At 45.5% G+C, this 16896-nt stretch overlaps 1 long non-coding RNA gene across 1 annotated transcript; it reads left to right on the forward strand.

Moving 5' to 3' along the window:
* The first annotated feature begins 1079 nt into the window (after nt 1-1079).
* Nucleotides 1080-16361, forward strand: LOC102280124 (uncharacterized). Its single transcript, XR_011466275.1, has 2 exons — nt 1080-9263; nt 15904-16361. It is a non-coding gene; the product is annotated as an uncharacterized lncRNA (long non-coding RNA).
* The last annotated feature ends 535 nt before the right edge of the window (nt 16362-16896 follow it).

Consider the following 16896-nt stretch of genomic DNA (forward strand, 5'->3'; position numbering starts at 1 on the left):
TTTCTGGACATTCAATGGCAGGCCACAGATGAGTTGTTAGGTAGTGTTTGTCTCCAAGTGCGTGAGCAAAGACACTTGGAATCTGTCAATATTATCTCAGACACTTCAGTGGAAGTTTAGCTGAAGCTTGGAGTTTTGGCTGGAAGAGTCTTCTGATTTGATGAAGCGATTGCTTTTGGCCAAAGACACAATGCTAGTTTGATTCACTGAGCAAAAAGCTAGATTTGCAATCACTAGACTAGAATTCTTGCACAAACAAGCAGTACTATGTCAGAGAAGCCTTGGGATCAAAGCTGGATCTTTATACACAGCTACAGGCTTAAGTAGGCTTCCCTGGTGGCTCAGACAGTCAAGAATCTGCCCACAATGCGGGAGATCCGGGTTTGGTCCCTGGGTTGGGAAGATCCCCTGGAGAAGGGCATGACAACCCACTCCAGTATTCTTGCCTGGAGAATCCCATGGACAGAGGAGCCGGGCAGGCTACACATCATGGGATGGAAAAGAGTCAGACACGACTGAAGTGACTAAACGCAGCACAGCTACAGGCTTAAGTTGTGCTGGAAATTCTCTCATTTGGGAGCTAGATCATTTAGTTTTGTTGGGCAGCAAAACGGCAACATGCCATTGAATTGGAACTATTTTTCACATAGATCTGTGTTTTTCTTATTTTTACTCAGGAAAAAAAATCTTACTGTCCAAATTGATTCTGAAAAACAGTTTTTAAGGATATTAAAGCATTCAGGGTTTATATCCCTAGAAGATCAGGTCTTCCAAGGATATCATACAGACTAGCTAATTTACTGAAAATTTCTAGCTGTGTGGTTCTTTTTAATGAACTAAAAAAAATCAGACTTCACTTATTAATTCTCTCCAGTTGACAACTTATCTGACTGCAAAAGTAACAACAAAACAGAAACTTTTTTGCACAGTTGTGTTATCCATTTGTTGTTAGGTCGCTCAGTTAGGCCCACTCTTTCACAACCCCATGGACTGTATCCCCCCAGGCTCCTCTGTCCATGGAACTTCCCAGGCAAGTATTTAGCATTTTTGGTCCCACTAACTTTGTAATGAAAGAGACTTCCCAGTTTCCATTCGTTTTTTCAGGGATCAGGTACATTGTCTCTGCTGTCCTATCCACTTGTTGGTTTGTGCAGGGGCCTGAAATGGGAGCCTGTAGGGCCTGGAGATTTGGACTTAAAATGGTTAAGAGGACATACCACTCATGGCATGCCACATCCCCTGCCTGCATGCCTGGGGCTCTTCTAAGGATGCCTCTTTATTTTTATTTTTTAAATACTTTGGCCATGCCACATGGTTCACCAGATCTTAGTTCCCCGGCCAGGGATCGAACCTGTGCCCCATGCATTGAAAGCACAGTCTTAACCACTGGACTGCCAAGGAAGTTCCATAAGGATGCTTCTTTACATCTTCCTAGTTAAGACCACTGGCTTCTATGGAGAGACTAGACAGTGAACAGGGAGTTGGGTCATCTTAACTTCATTCTCTGTTAACATGCTGTTGTGATCCAAGCAAAGAACCTCATCCCTTTTTTAATCATCACTAAAAATAATGTCCCTTTTTAAATTTTCTTTTCAAATTTCTTTTGCCAACTTTAGCTTTTTTTTTTTGCAAGCTTCATTTCAGGCCTAAGCGCTGTTCTCACAGAAGTGTATCACTCCTCTCAGTTCGTCCTTGGTACTGTGCCGTTCCTTCTATCTTTGTCTGTGTCCTTTTCTAAACCAAACATGTCATGAGAAACACAATAGCTCCTTTAGCTCCGTCCCTGTGGCCGTCTCTCTGGGATTAGTCATGATTCAGTTCCTCTTGCAGCTCCCACTTTCCCTCCAAGTTCTTCGCGTTCTAGAGTCACAGGCCATAGGCTCCTGCCTGTCTTTTTTCTCCTTGATTTTATTAAAGGAGTTGATTTTACAACATCGTGTTAATTTCTGCCTCACAGCTAAGTGATTCGGTGATCTACCTACCTTTTCTGTATGTTTAAAAGAATTCGAGGGAGGGGACATATGTATACCTATGGCTGATTCATGTTGATGTATGGCAGAAACCATCACAACATTGTAAAGTAATTATCCTCCAATTAAAAATAAAATTAAATTTTAAAAAATGCAATTTCCTCAAATCTAGCCCTTCCCTTTATCATCAGTTCCTTTGCTTTATGTCATGAGCCGTCTCAGTGCCTGGATGACTGAAGCCCCTCATCACTGCTCTGTCTCGCCTCTGTTCAGTTTTGTGAAAGCGAAAATGTTAGTCACTCAGTCGTGTGCGACTTTTTGCTACCCCATGGACTGTAGCCCACCAGGCTCCTCTGTCCATGGGGATTCTCCAGGCAAGAATACAGGAGTGGGTTGCTATGCCCTCCTCCATGGGATCTTCCCAACCCAGTGGTCGAACTCAGGTCTCCTGCATTGTAGGCAGGTACTTGACGGTCTTTACCATACTTTACCCATTGTAGCACAAAGTCACAAAGATCCATCACATCCCACCTCTTGCTGTCCATCTGTGATGTGCACAGCAGCCCTCTCATCCCCGCCTTGCCTGTCATGCTCACACAAAATACACCGGAATTTCCGGTGGGATTTCCATACCTCTGCAGACACGCCGCTTCCTGTCCCTGTCCAGCGGGTCCCTTTCCCATGAACCGGATATACCGTAGGCCAACCTTAAGTTCCCTTTCACCAAGTCCCGGGGATATTGAGGAGGTCATTCGCCCTCTCTGAGTTCATATAATTAGTTATTCATATTTTGTAAATTCTTTTTGGCTATGCAGGCTCTTCATTGCAGCGCACAGGCTTCTCTAGTTGTGGCGAGAGGACTCAGGAGTTTTGCGGGCTTAGTTGCCCCAAGGCATATGGGCTCCTAGTTCCCTGACCAAGTATCCAACCCAAGTGCCCTACATTAGGAGGCAAATTCTTAACCATTGGACCACCAGGGAAGTCCCTAGATTTTTATACAGAGAGGAAAATGTGATCTGATTCTCTTACTTTCATTACCTTACTCTGTTAACCCACTTTACTGATTGATGGTTGGGCAAAGGGCTCTTTTTAGGAATAGTGTCACATAGAAAACAAACTTATGACTACCAAAGGGGGATGGGGGAGGGGGAAGAGATAAATTAAGAATTAGGGATTAACAGATATTACTATACATAAAAGATAAACAACAAAGACCTGCCGTATAGCATGGGAAACTATATGCAACATCTTCGTAATAACATATGGTGGAAAAGAATCTGAAAAATAATATATATATATATGTTTGTATCACTGAATCACTCTGCTATATGGAAGCCCACTCCAGTGTTCTTGCTTGCCTGGAGAATCCCACGGACAGAGGAGCCTGGTGGGCGACAGTCCATAGGGTCGCCAGGAGTCAGACAGGACTGAAGTGACTTACATACACACACATGTATGTTTGTATCAATGAATCACTTTACTGTACACCTGAAGCGTTGTAAATCAACTGTACTTCAATTTAAAAAGTCACAGAAATACTGTCAGTTCAGTTCGGTTCAGTCGCTCAGTCGTGTCCGACTCTTTGCGACCCCATGAATTGCAGCACACCAGGCCTCCCTGTCCATCACCAACTCCCAGAGTTCACTCAGACTCACGTCCATTGAGTCAGTGATGCCATCCAGCCATCTCATCCTCTGTCTTTGCTTTGGCTACCAGGGTAAATAAATACTCAGGTCAGGCACATCATAAGCAATTCCTGTTTTATCTGTTTTCCTAGTATCTTCTGGGAAAGAATGAAGACTGGTAAAAATGTTGACACTTAAGTAAATGCTCACTTGCTGGTCACCCTTACTCCATTTTATGTGGGAAAACAAGTTAACACACCTCCAGGAGGTGCCGGGACCCCTCATCACGGGGAGTGACGTGTCACAGCACACTCTTGGCCTCTCCCCCCTCAGCTCCTTCCCTGTGGCCTTCCTCATTCTCCACACATGCCTTTCGTGCCAGGGGCGCTGGGCGCTGACGAGAGCCCGATGATGAGAAGGACGGGGGAGGACCCGGGGGAGCTGGGAGGCCGCAAAGCACAGGCCCCCAGAGAGAGCCCTGGCGCCCAGGGAATGCCCACTCCTCACCAGGGAGGCCCCGGGGTCCTATCCAGCCCGGATCCACGGTTGTGACCAGTCAGACGACGTTATGTAGTACACCTCACTTCAGAGGAAGGAAGTTTCCACTTTGCAGGATTGCAAAAGATCTCTCCGGCAAGACACTTCTTTGAAAACTGACCAACTGGCCTTAAAAGGATAAGAGGCTTCCGAGGGGAGGTTAGTTTGGGGCGCTGCCAGATGTGGGTTCAGAACCTGGGTTTGCTAGGTATCCGCTGAAAACCCTTGGAACAGTTCCTCACTCTCTGTATTGATTTCCTTATGCATTAAACAGGGGTAGGAAGAGCCCTGCTGGAGGTTGTCCAGGCGCTGAACGGCCCCAGGGACGTACATGCTAGCCCACAGCACGCTTGAAACCTGCAGCCTCAGCCACTGCCACCTCTGTCCCCATCACCCTCATGGGAAGTAGTGGTACCTCGGATGGGACTTACGTGCCAGGGCGGCTTAGTCTCCCACCGCCCCCCACCCCCATCCTCCCAGGCTGTGCCTCTGCTTGGCAGACGCAGCCACTCACGGTGGTCTGAACCTTCCAGAGAGCTGTAGACCCCACCTCTTCACTCCAAGGAGAAGGGGACGCTATCTCGGTGATAACACTCCCAGTGTGTGAGACTTATGTTCCCACGAGAAAGCATCAGAGCCTTTCAGACAGACCCAGGCAGGAAAAAGGAACCACCCACAGGCAGACCGAAATCAGTGAGTAGGGGTTTGTACTTTAAAGTTGAATATCAGAAACAGCCGGTGAGTTTCATGCCCTTGCTTGCGTGTGTGCTCAGTCGCTTAGTCGTGTCCGACTGTTTGCAATCCCATGGACTGTAGCCTGCCAGGCTCCACCATCCAGGGGGATTTCCAGGCAGGAATCCTGGAGTGGGTTGCCATTTCCTCCTCCAGGGGATCTTCCTGACCCTGGATTTTTATTTTCTCAAAGCAACCGAAATACACCACTGTTTTGTTATTTAAAAAAAAAAAGCTTGTGAGATATAAAAGCTCAGGGGAACAGCGTGTTCTTTTGAGACACGTAATTGTCCACATAGGCCATGTCAGGGCCGTGTCTTACTTGGTCAGGTTTAGTTTGGAAACTAGCCTTATTGTTGTTAATATTATATACCTTCCATCAGAAATCTATAACCTGTCTCTTAGTCACATCCCTCTTCTGAGTCCTTTCAGATGATTATTTCAAACAGGCCAGAAACTTTTCATGTTCAGGTCTTGACCCAAAATTTTTCCTGGGGCCTTTTTAACTGGGTTGCATTTGTCTTTGTTTGATCTCCTAGACCTTTAGATTGACACTGAAGTACCAAGGCTTTCAACAGCCCTCTCTTAGAGACTTGGCTGTTTTATTCTCTCCCATTTTTATAAAAAAAAAAATTATCTTCTATTTCTGCAGACCGGGGGTCCTCTTTCCAGATAAGCAGCTCGTCCCGACTCTCAGTCCCCTGTTTTCAAAACCCTGCCTCTTTAGGGAACTGTCTGATAGCTTCTGTCTTTATCTTGAGACTCAGAGACAAGCGTGACCCGGAATGTCTGTCTGAGGCGGCAGAGATGCTGTCATACAGATACACCGAGCGCTATCTGCTCCAGACACTTGCTGTCTGCGGGTGCTTCCCTGGACCATTGACGAAGTCCATACGCCGTTTGTGCCCACAATTCTTGCCCCTGGGTTTCCCTCTCCCTTTTGTCTTGGGCTCTTTCAAGAGCCTTGTGGAGGAGGGTTCCGAGCCGCCCCCGGGGCTCTGTGGGGAGTGTGCGGCCGCGGGTCAGTAACGTCTGACCTGAACACAGCAGTCACAGCAGGGTGATCGGCCCTGACATCCGCTCTACAATGTTCACTGGACAACCGTCTTCAGCAGTTTTACAATAGTTTTTAGTGTACAAGTTACGCACATCTTTTGCAAAATTTATGTCTAAACATCAGCATTTATGTTTTTGACGTGATTGTGCATGCAATTGTTTTCTTGCTTGCGTGCTTTCTCTGGCTGTGTCTTAGTTGCGTCATTCGGGACTTTTCCTTGCACCGTGTGGGCTCGGTAGTTGTGGTGCACTGGCTTAGCTGTCCTGCAGCACGTGGGGTCTTAGTTCCCCAACCAGGGATCACACCCGTGTCCCCTGTACTGCAAGGCAGATTCTCAACCACTGGACCACCAGGGAAGTCCCTGTCTTCAGCACTTTTTTACCCCTTTTTAGTCTTTCATTTTTTATATACACAGGATCTTTCCATAAGTATTACTGTCTTCAGCATTTTTAACTGTCCTCTTGAACTGTTTCACCTGGACCTGGGAAAATGAGGTCTTTTTCCTCACAGGCTAGCTGAACAGACAGTTTGGTAGTTCAGTCGGTGCTTCCATGTTTCTTGGGACCCTGTGGTGTCGTTCACCTCTCTGGGGCCCTGGCGTGTCCCTGGACATGGGCAGGAAGCAGCAAGCTAAGAGCAGAGTCTGTCCTCTCCCCTCACTGAGGTTTCAGCCAGGTCGCTGGAGCCATCGTGCTTACGACTCTCAGAAGGAAACTTACACACCAGCCAGCCCCGCTTCCTTCCCTCAGACTAATTCTCTTCTCATCTGCCCCTCATTTCAATTTCATTTCTCTCTCTCTCTCTCTCTCTGGCTGAACCTGATACTCACTTCCTAATGAGAGATTATGCGCATTTTCGTGGTTCTTGAAGCCTGGGTTTTCTTGAAGCTGATGAGTTTATAGCCCCCATCAAAGGGAAACCTCCAGGGTAATAGGATTAACCAGTGACTTATTTCCTTCCTAATTTTCTATATTTTCCAGTTTTGTCAATGAGCATATATTACTTGTATAATCAGAAAAAAATAAGTGTATTTGGGGAACAGAATGTCTAGACTCCTGGTTTTAGCCTTTTCTTTCTTTCTGTTTGTTTGTTTTTTTAAGCAATAGACCTCTTTGTTCGAATCTTAAAGGGAAACAAATGAAAGAAAAGCTCTTCTCACTGAGGCAGGATCTTCAGTGAGATCCTGTGTCGTGTGTGTGTATGCATATGTGTTTATGTCTCTGTGTGTGTTTACTTCTGTGTCTGTGTATATTTGCACATGTCTGTATGTGTGTTTGTGTATATGTGCTTGTGTGTGTCTCTGTGTATTTATATGTCTCTGTGTATTAGCATATATGTGTTTGTGTGTCTCTGTGGGTTTGTGTGTGTGTCTCTGTGTGTTTGTATGTGTCTGCTTGTTTTGTGTGTATGTGTGTACATGTCTGACTATGTGCATGTCTGTGTGTGTGTATGTGTTTAGGGGATACCTCCTGTGTTGCTGGATATTCTGATTTTTTTTCATCCCCAGAAGGGAATGCACATCTGGACCCTCTTTGCCCATCACATAGGAAATTATGTCTGGCCCAGCGCTGGCCTCTGTGATTACAGAGTTCATGCCTTTCCCGCAGAGCCTGCCTGTCAGTTGTGAGTAGCTGCACTGTTTCTGGACAGGAATGTTCCCTTTGTCCGGCAGTTAACAGCCTGTACTCTTCTCCTGTCTCCTGCAGGCACTCTGCCTGCTGGGGTGGAACGGAGCAGAGATAATGTATCACGGGCAGGACCATTTTCTCAGGACACCCTATTCAGAACAGATAGGAAGAGTGATTCCCTGAGATGTTCTTGGCTGGGCTTGAAGTCTTCTGTCTTCCCAGCCTCTTTTCAGGGGGTCCAGCAGTCTCCCTTTATGGATATGCCTCTCCGTTTCTGGAAGGGCCAATTCCCCTTCCCTCACTGGGACTGGTTGTTCTGTTAAGGATGGTGTGGATGAGCAAAAGGACCAAGCGTGTGCCAGCTCCAGGGCCAGCCTCCTTGGGTTGGGAACATGGCTCCGCCATCTGCTAACTCTGTGGCCTTGTCCAAGCTACTCACATCTATCCCCACTCTAAGCCTCAGTTCTCCCACTGTTAAAAGCAGTAAGATTCTAACTGAAAACTCCTAGGATCCTCATGAAAATGAATCCTGGGGATTATTAAATGAGACAGTGTGTGCAGCATGTTTAGTTGAGTCCTGGTAGTGGTTTTACAAATGTTTGTTGTTATTGTCATTTTGATGATGCCCTTCATCGTGCTGTGTCGCCATATCTCAACACTCCTGGCAAAGTTCAAACCAAGTTTCTGAATGTTTACAAGGAAAGAAAGGTAACGCTGTGACTCTTGTGCAGGTGAGAAAATGTGTAGTGGGGGGCACAGCTCTGTGATATTGGGGAAGACAGGAGCCCCAGCTCCTACCTGGACAGGTAGAGCTCAGGGTTTGCCAGCCAGAAGTCAGTGGTGTCATCTCTTCAGGGGCAGCTAGAGCTAGAGCCTCTTCTCTCCTTCTAGAAAGAACTCTTTGAAGACTAGCCCATGGGGTAAGCAGGATCTATTCATACAACTGTTTTGACTACTGATTCTTGAGTACTTACTATAATGCCAGGCCCTACATTTATATTTTCTTTTCTTATCACACAGTCCCTGATAAATACCAAAGAAGCTATGGTACTCATTTCTCCAAATCACAAAACAGGTCCACAGAGGAAATCAGCCAGCATCCCATAGCTAAAAAGAGAGCTAATTCCCAAACCTAAACTCCAAACCCATCTGCTTTTATCACCCTACATCCTTTTCTCTTACCATTTCCCCCAAACGACCATGGAGCAGAAGTTTTCCACCAACTTCAGGCATTTAGCATATGACCAGGTATTGAAAAGAACTCCTGTTGAAACATCTCTTACTTTCCCTGCCAGAAAAGGTGCACAGTCCAGAGTTCCATTTGGACAGACTGTCTGGGTTTGCTCCCAGGTGGGTAAAGCCCCGACCCAGCCATGTTTCTTTACTGGGCCACCAGTCTTCTCTGTCACCTTGCTCTTTCCTGGACAGTTGCTTCAGGATAGATTTGAATTCACCATGTTTGCAGGTTGACCACATAAACACTGGCCTTCCCTGGAGACTGCCTGAACTATCTTGAAATTGTGATACCCAGAGGGTGTCGCAGCCCCAAGACTGGAAAGTGGGATGTTTGAGGAGCTGAGCCGCCCGGGAGAACCCCTTCTGTTTCACCACAAAGGAAAGCTTGAGGACGTGCGTCTGCTCTGGAACTCCTGCCTCAGGATCTGAGATGAACAGTCTGGAAAAAGATGTCTCATCACCCATTGGCTCCCTCAAGGTGATCTTCACACCTCCCTTGTCTGTGCTTCCTTCTTCCCCGTGCCCTTTGGGTCCTCTGGGTTTCTTTATGGGTTCCTTCTCAGAAGAATGCTTCTACTGTCTGCCATTTGACTCTAGAGAGCGAGCATCCCATTCTTTGCTAATATGATCCCTTCTTCTAACGTCGTCCTCTCGCCCTCACCTGTCCCAGGCTTCCCTCTCTTTCTGCTCTTCTCCATCTCTGGAGAAGCCACTGGGAAATGGCATCTTGCCTTTGACTTTCTTTGTGCTGATCCTTTCAAAGAAAGAACCACCTCACGATGTCTTGTCTTCTAACATTTCTGCTTGTCTTTTGTGGGTGCCATACTTTTCCTACTGGTGCTTTAATTTTCTAAATTTTTTAAATGAAAAATAATAAAAGTTGTGTGATTTCCGAAGTTGGCTTATCCTCCTAAAGGGGATTCCCTCTGGCCTCTCTTGATCTCTCTTCTCAGCAACTTCCTTGATCTCTCTTATCGTCAACCACTTACTTTCAATAAACATCATTTTTGGAACCCCCCATTGTCTGGCAGGGTTCCAGCTTTCTGACAGTCTCCTAGGAGATCCAGTTGTGTCGTGCCTGTGTTCTCCAGCCACTTGCAGTTATCTGGGGTCAGTCAGTTCCCAGAAGGAGAGTGGATTGGACTGGCACAGCCCCCAACCTTAAGGAAGTGTATGTTCTTATGACTTGACTTCCCCTCAAGGACTAAGCTCTTGGACCAATTGAATCCAAGGTTGCCATATGATACTGATTCTTTTCGTTGGCAGAGTAATCAATTGAAGTTTTTAAATACATTTTCCTCCATGCTGTTCACAATTTTTCATCTTTCGGTCCTTCAGGAAATTTGTACAGAGGACCTACTATGTTCCTGGTGCTGAGCTTAGACCCAGGGGTTGATCTGGGAACAAAATCATCCCTGCTCTCCTAGAGCCTGTGGTCAAGTGGGGAAGAAGGATGAGTCAGTCAAATAATTATGCTGAGATGTGTAAAATTTCAGCCATGAATATGCTGGAGGAGAGGCACGTAGGGCTGTGAAAGCATGTACCAGCAGACCTCAGAGATATTGCAGGTTTGGGTCCAGGCCAGTGCCAGTAAAGTGAATATCTCAATAAAGCAAGTCACATGAGTTTTTTGGTTTCCCAGTGCATATAAAAGTTATATTTGCACTATACTATAGCCTATTAAGAATCCAATAACATTACATCTTTTTAAAAGTAAACATATGTTAATTAGAAAATGTATTTTTTTATTGATGAAAAACACTAACCATCATCTGAGCCTTTCTGCAAGCCACAGTCTTTTTTGTAACAGTAATATCAAAGATTACTGATCACAGATCACCATAGCCAGTATAATAATAATGGAAAAGTTTGAAATGTGAGAATTATCAAAATGTGACACAGAGGAAAGAAATGAGCAAATGCTGTTGGAAAAATGGCACCCTTCGACTTCAGCCATACAGGATTGCCACAAATTTGTAAAAAAAAAAAAAAAAAAAAGGCAATAAAACAAAGTGTGCCTGTAATGCACAGGGATGGTGTGCTTTGGGTAAGTGGCTCTCCAAGCATGGTCCCTGGACCATCAGCCTCAGCATCACCCAGGAACTTGTTAGAAATATACATTCTCAGTTCCCACCACAGACCCACTGGATTAGAAACTCTAGGGACAGCATCCAGCACCTGTTTTCAGACACATTCAGGACACTGTGGTACACAAGTTAGAGAACTCTTGCTCCAGATGGTCAAAGTCAGCCCCTCTGAAGAAATAACTTCTGAATCATGAAGAAAAACTAGGCAATAGGGTAGGATGGGGAAAGTATTTCAGACGGAAAAAATGGCATGTTTAGAAGTCCAATTGTGAGATCAGGGAGCTCCTGAAAACAGGAAGATGTGCCATAAAGGTGGAAGATAGTGGAGAAGGTGAGTATGGACAACATGCCTGGGGCCAGGAAATGCTTGTCATGACGGCTTTGCAAAGGATTGGGCAATAGAGAGCTTCTGGAACGCTAGGAACCCAAGGATGGTGTGGTCTCACTTACTGGGCAATACAAAGCTTCTGGTATGCTAGGAACTCAAGGATGGCATGATCTCACTTATTTTTATCTAAGGAATAATTCTAGCTACAGTATGGAGAAAGGATTGAAGAGGAGCAAACCAGCTGGAGATTGTCTCAGGAATCAGGGGAAAGATGATGGTAACTTGGACTAGGGCGGTTTCTGGAAGGATGAATGAAAGACACAGAATCACAAGATTATTAGGTAATGCCCACAGGTCTCGGTCATCAACTAGACGTGTCCAAGAATGACTCTGGTGCTTTGGGTTTATGTGCGAGACAGAGGAGGAGGATGCCAAGCTTGGCAGTGGGAAGAGACCGTGAGGCGTCCCCATTGTGTTCGACGAGCCTTTGAGCCACCTGTGTGCAGGTATCAATTAGACGGTGGAAGGCGTGGGTCTGGAGCTCCTAGGAGAGGTCGGGGCTGACGGCACATCTTGGTGAGTCATTGAAAGCTAAGCGGCCATTGATGAGATCACCCAGGAGAAGGAATGTAATGAAGAGAGCGAAGCCAGAATATGTGCTGGGGAACTTCAGCATTCTTGTTGACTGGTCAGAAAGAGTCGGGATGACCCCCATACACCAGGTTTAGTGTAAAGAGTAGAGAGAAGGAAGAAGACTGGAAACCAGGAGAATCATGTGTCACAGAAGCCAAGGGGGAGTTTCCCCCAGGGAGCGCTCAGCGATGGTGAAGAGGGGTATACGGCAGGAGGCGGCTGAAGGATGCTTGTGGATTAGGTGACTTGGAAGGCCATTTGTGGTTTTAGCAAGAGCTATTTCAATGGAGTTGAAGAGAGCAGAAGCTAGAGTGCAGTGGATTGAGAAATTGAAGGTAAGGAAAATGGATAAAGTGAGGACTATAGACAGCTTTTTGAAAATGGTTGTAAAGAGGAGGGTATCTGTGGATGGGAGATGTGGAGTCAAGAAGATTGTCCTGGTTTGTTTGATTTTTGAGTTTGCAAGTGCTTCTCACATGTTAAACCCTAAGGACTTCATTGAAAGGGAACAGTTGAAAAAAAGAGATGGAGCCAGCCGAGGTTAACAAGAACCAGGATCCTGAACAGATGGGAGAGCTTGGAGGCTCTCGGATTCTGGAGTTGCCACTCTAGCCTGGATTTTTCTGAACCTCTGTGGCCTTCCCAGGGCCCGATGCCCTGACCTCGAATGCCCGCCACCCCTCCCTTTCTTGGCATTCTCCTCCTGCTGACTCGCCTGCTCACAGCCCCTTTCCTGCAGCCCGCTCAACTGTTTTGTCTGCTTTGTTCACCCACTGTTAAGTTATTAACTTGTCAGGGTCTAGACTCCCCACTTCCTTTCCCACTCGGAACCCACTCTTGGCTCCCTTCCCGTTCACCGCCTCAGAAAGTCAGCACTGGGGAGGCCTGGATTGCTTGGCGGATCATTACTGGTGTGCACACAGGAGTAAAGTTAATATAATTGGTATAAGATGGTAAAGCCTTTTTAAAGATCTTGATGCAACTGAAAAAGAAATCATAAAATACAACCATCTCTCCATTATCTTAGCAGTGGAGGCAAATGCTGAACTTAAAGTAGACTTTATTCAAAGTAATTTCTCCAAGAGGATTCGATTTTAAAGGGTTACCTGTAAACATATTAAAGACCATCAGATTTTACATGTTAATTCATGGATCCAATAAGGGTCAAGAATGACCTTTTCTTAGTTTTTAAAGCAGACACAGAGATAGGTAAGTTTTAATATAAGTGTTGCTACTCTGAGGTAAGCAAACTTTGTCTAAGATTCTTAAGAGAAATTTGCAGCATTCCTTGAAAAGAATTGAGTGGTTTTATCATTACCCAGCTCTTTTGAAATCATGGAATAATTTAAATGGGATCTGATGGACTAAGATACAGACTGTTTCCTAGCCATTGACCTACATACTGCTGGTAATGATTTGTTGTCTAAGAATAAATCTCACAGAGAAACAACATTTTGGAGCATCTATTATGAGCATCTTTTACTTACGTCATCAGATTCATTCCTTGCAATTCTTTGGAGTATATATTATCTACAGTTTTATAAATTAGAGAAATCAGGGCTCAGAACTATTTAGTGAATTCCAAAAATGCATACTCTGGCAGATGGTAAATAGCCCTTGAGCTCCGGTCTTCATGGGCATACCTGGAGAAGCCACAACCATCATTGTAGCAATAGTAACTAGTTACAATAGCTCCCATGCACCAAAACCTTGATATGTGAGGACCCTCATCTATATCATATGTTTAATCCCTATATTAACGCAGCAAGCAACGTGGTCCTCATTGCACAGCAGAGGAGACGAGCGTGAAGAGGTTAAATTATTCATGCAGTCACACAGCTGGTCAGTGAAGAGTGGAGAGTCAAACCCAGTTCCCTCTGACCCTAACACTCTCTTGTAAAGTTAAGCCCATTTGTCCAAATTAGGGATATTTTCCCAATCCCAAGAACAAAGCCTGAGGCATGGTGGATGTAAATATTTTTTTCCTAATGTGCTTGAATATACAGCTGCCTCCTAGGACTCCTATGTGAAGCCAGAACACAGAATGTTTATTTAATTTTTATTCCTTGTTAGCTTTGCTAGAGGAAGACGGAAACGTCCGTATTCCAGCAAGCTTATACATTTGTGTGAGTACTTCCTCATCCATCTAGCAACTTCTCCTGTCAAAAGTCACCCCAAAATCAGAATAAGCCAAGAAAACCTCTGAGCACAGCCAGGGTTATATATCACGACTTGTTGAATTAACTCCTTTATCTAGAAAAGAGTCCAACCTTCACATACAACCAATTGACTCTAGTTTTACATGTAGTTCTAACAGTCTTTGTTTTCGACTTAGTCTGCAGCTCATAATAATAGAAGAGGGCACACTGCAGACTGGAGTAGTAACCAGAGATGTGACCAGACACAAGAATACCTGAGCCCAAATCACCACTAAGAAGCATAAAGGAGAGCCCAAGATATGTAGTTGACTGGAGGTATTTGGGGATCAGATCAAACACTGCATCCGCTGTAACAATATTACAGCAGAGCCTTATCAGTTATCACTTTTTATTATGGTCACACTGGACATTCATGAAAACCTAATATTAAATCACATTGGGTGTATATCCAATTTAGGAAAGTCATAATGATGTACACAGTGTTTTTTTTTTTTTTTTAATCTATAAAAATCCAACTACAGGGACTTCCCTGGCAGTCCAGTGGTTAAGACTATGACTTCCATTGCAGGGGCTGTGGGTTCAATCCCTATTTGGGCAGCAAAGATCCCATGTGCCTTGTGGCCCAAAAACCAAAACATAAAATAGAAACAATACTTTAACAGATTCAGTAAAGACTTTAAAAACAGTCCACATCAAAAATGAAAAATCGAAAAAAAAAAAAAAAAATCCAACTTCATTCTTACTTAATCTACGCTTCAAATCTAGCTGTCCAAGAAAGAGCCCTTGTGAATTATCTTTGGATCCCCAAACACAGTGCCTGGCCCATGGTATCTGCCCACTAACGTTAGATGATAAAATCAAACACTTTGTTTTTTGAGGGTTCTGAGTAGCCTCTTTCACTCTGGTTACTTAGGATGCAGCATTCCCGGGTCTATTCCAGGAAGACTTTATGAAGGGAGAGATGGGGTAAACCCCTGAAATGACTTCTGCTTGCTCTGTGTTTACAGATGATTACATGGTACCCAGATGCTCCTAAAAAAAAAAAAAAAAAAAAATCATTCCGTACATGTTCACTGCTGTTATCATCATGATTGTCTTCATCATGATGGACCCATATTGTATATTTTACATCTGGGCAAGATGTGAAAAAGAAGGTGGACCTTCCTCTCATGGGACACATTTAAACCCTTTAGACCAAACCAGACTGGGAACTATCCAATTGCTCTAACCCAGATAAGGAGGGGATGGGCCCCTGGAATTGTTTGTTGGACATTCAGGCTACCCACCCCTTCAGTTTATCAGGAAGGAGTTCATTCCACTTAGTGAGGACAGCGCCCTGAATAATCAGTGCGGCTCTTGGTGTATTTCAAGTTGAATTTCAGAAAGTTCCAGGCCGCCTGAAGATGCACTTGTATCAAAGGTTATCAGCAGCCGGGGGGCCCAGCTCCCGCTCCTGCTCCCAGCACCTGGCCTTCCTTCCTGTTCAAGGGCAGCTTCTTTTCCAGGTCACAGCCCTTGGGAAGAGGCAGCGTCGATGACCTGTTAAATGAGCGCCCCGCCCGCACGCAAGCCCTGCTCCCTGCTCCCCGCTCCCCAGCAGCATCAGAACCTTCTGGGGACGGGGGCCAAATCTCTCAGCATCTGAGGGCTTGCTGGCCTCCACTCTCGGTAGAATTAGCAGGAGTTATCCATAAATCCCCGCGGCATCCATCAGCAGACAGAGCAAGACTGCCTTTTTAAAGAAGTTCACTGACCTCTTGTTAACTTAACTCCTTGTTAGGAAATCTCTAATCAGCTGTGTGCTAACAGGCCCAGGGCCCCGGGTCAGCAAAGCGGGGCTGGCGGTGGGGTTGGGTTTCCAGCTGTGTGCTGTCGGGTGTCTGAGCCGACTGTTTTGTTTTCCCCGTCCAGCTATCTTCCAGATCATTCAGAGCATCAGAATGGGCATGTGAGCCAGCCCTGGGGGTTTGACACCGCCCCCGCCCGCTGGAGGGTAGAGGACCACTTGAGCTCTTAGCCGGGTATCTGTGGGAAGCCGACAAGTCACCCAGAAGAGGAAAAAACAAACAAACAATCAAAGGCTCCCTCAGCTGTTCCCTGATCACTTCATCGTGGACGTCAGACCAAATTGCTTTCTCACAGGACATCTCGGTACATCCGTGTTCTTGAGCGGAAAGGACATTTTGCTTTGCAGTTGGCAGGAATGGGGAGCTTTGTGGTGTCTGCAGCAGTGCTGTCTGTCTGGATTCGCCCTGGGTTTCACTAATGTCTGCATGTGGGCCCCCATGATCACTGCTTTACTTTCTATGGAGACAGTCTCTGCTCCATTGGGAATTGCTTTTACAAATAAATGTCTTTGTTCAACCTTATGTCCCGTGCGGCTTTCAGTGAGAAAAGGTGTCAAGATAGCTCTGCAGGGGGATGGGTAGGGTGGGGGGACTTAATTATGTAACAGGGGAAAGTCAGGGAATCTGTGGCCCTGGAACCAGGGCTAGATTTACCCATCCTCAAGGTCTACACCTGAAAGGAAGGCCTAGGCAGTTCTTAAGGACTTTGGGTTTTCCACACATTTGATAATTTGCAGAGGGGATCTTTGGACCTGCCCCCTGGTTGGGACTTCTAATTTTGCCTAAAGAGGTCACAGATGCCCAGATCACCTGCAGGATAAAAGAGGCTCTTAAACAGGCCTTTGCTGTTTCTTTTTTTAATTCCATTTTTGCTTTCTTAGTCATTTATTTCATCCCTTAATAATTGGGTGTGTTAGTCTCTTAGTCACTCTTTGTAACACCATGGACCATAGCCCACTAGGCTCCTCTGTTCATGGAATTCTCCAGGCAAGAATACTGGAGTGTTTAAGCTATTCCCTTCTCCAGAGGATCTTCCTGACCCAGGGATCAATCAGGG

The sequence above is a fragment of the Bos mutus genome, chromosome 12, assembly GCF_027580195.1.
Source record: "Bos mutus isolate GX-2022 chromosome 12, NWIPB_WYAK_1.1, whole genome shotgun sequence".
Classification (NCBI taxonomy): domain Eukaryota; kingdom Metazoa; phylum Chordata; class Mammalia; order Artiodactyla; family Bovidae; genus Bos; species Bos mutus.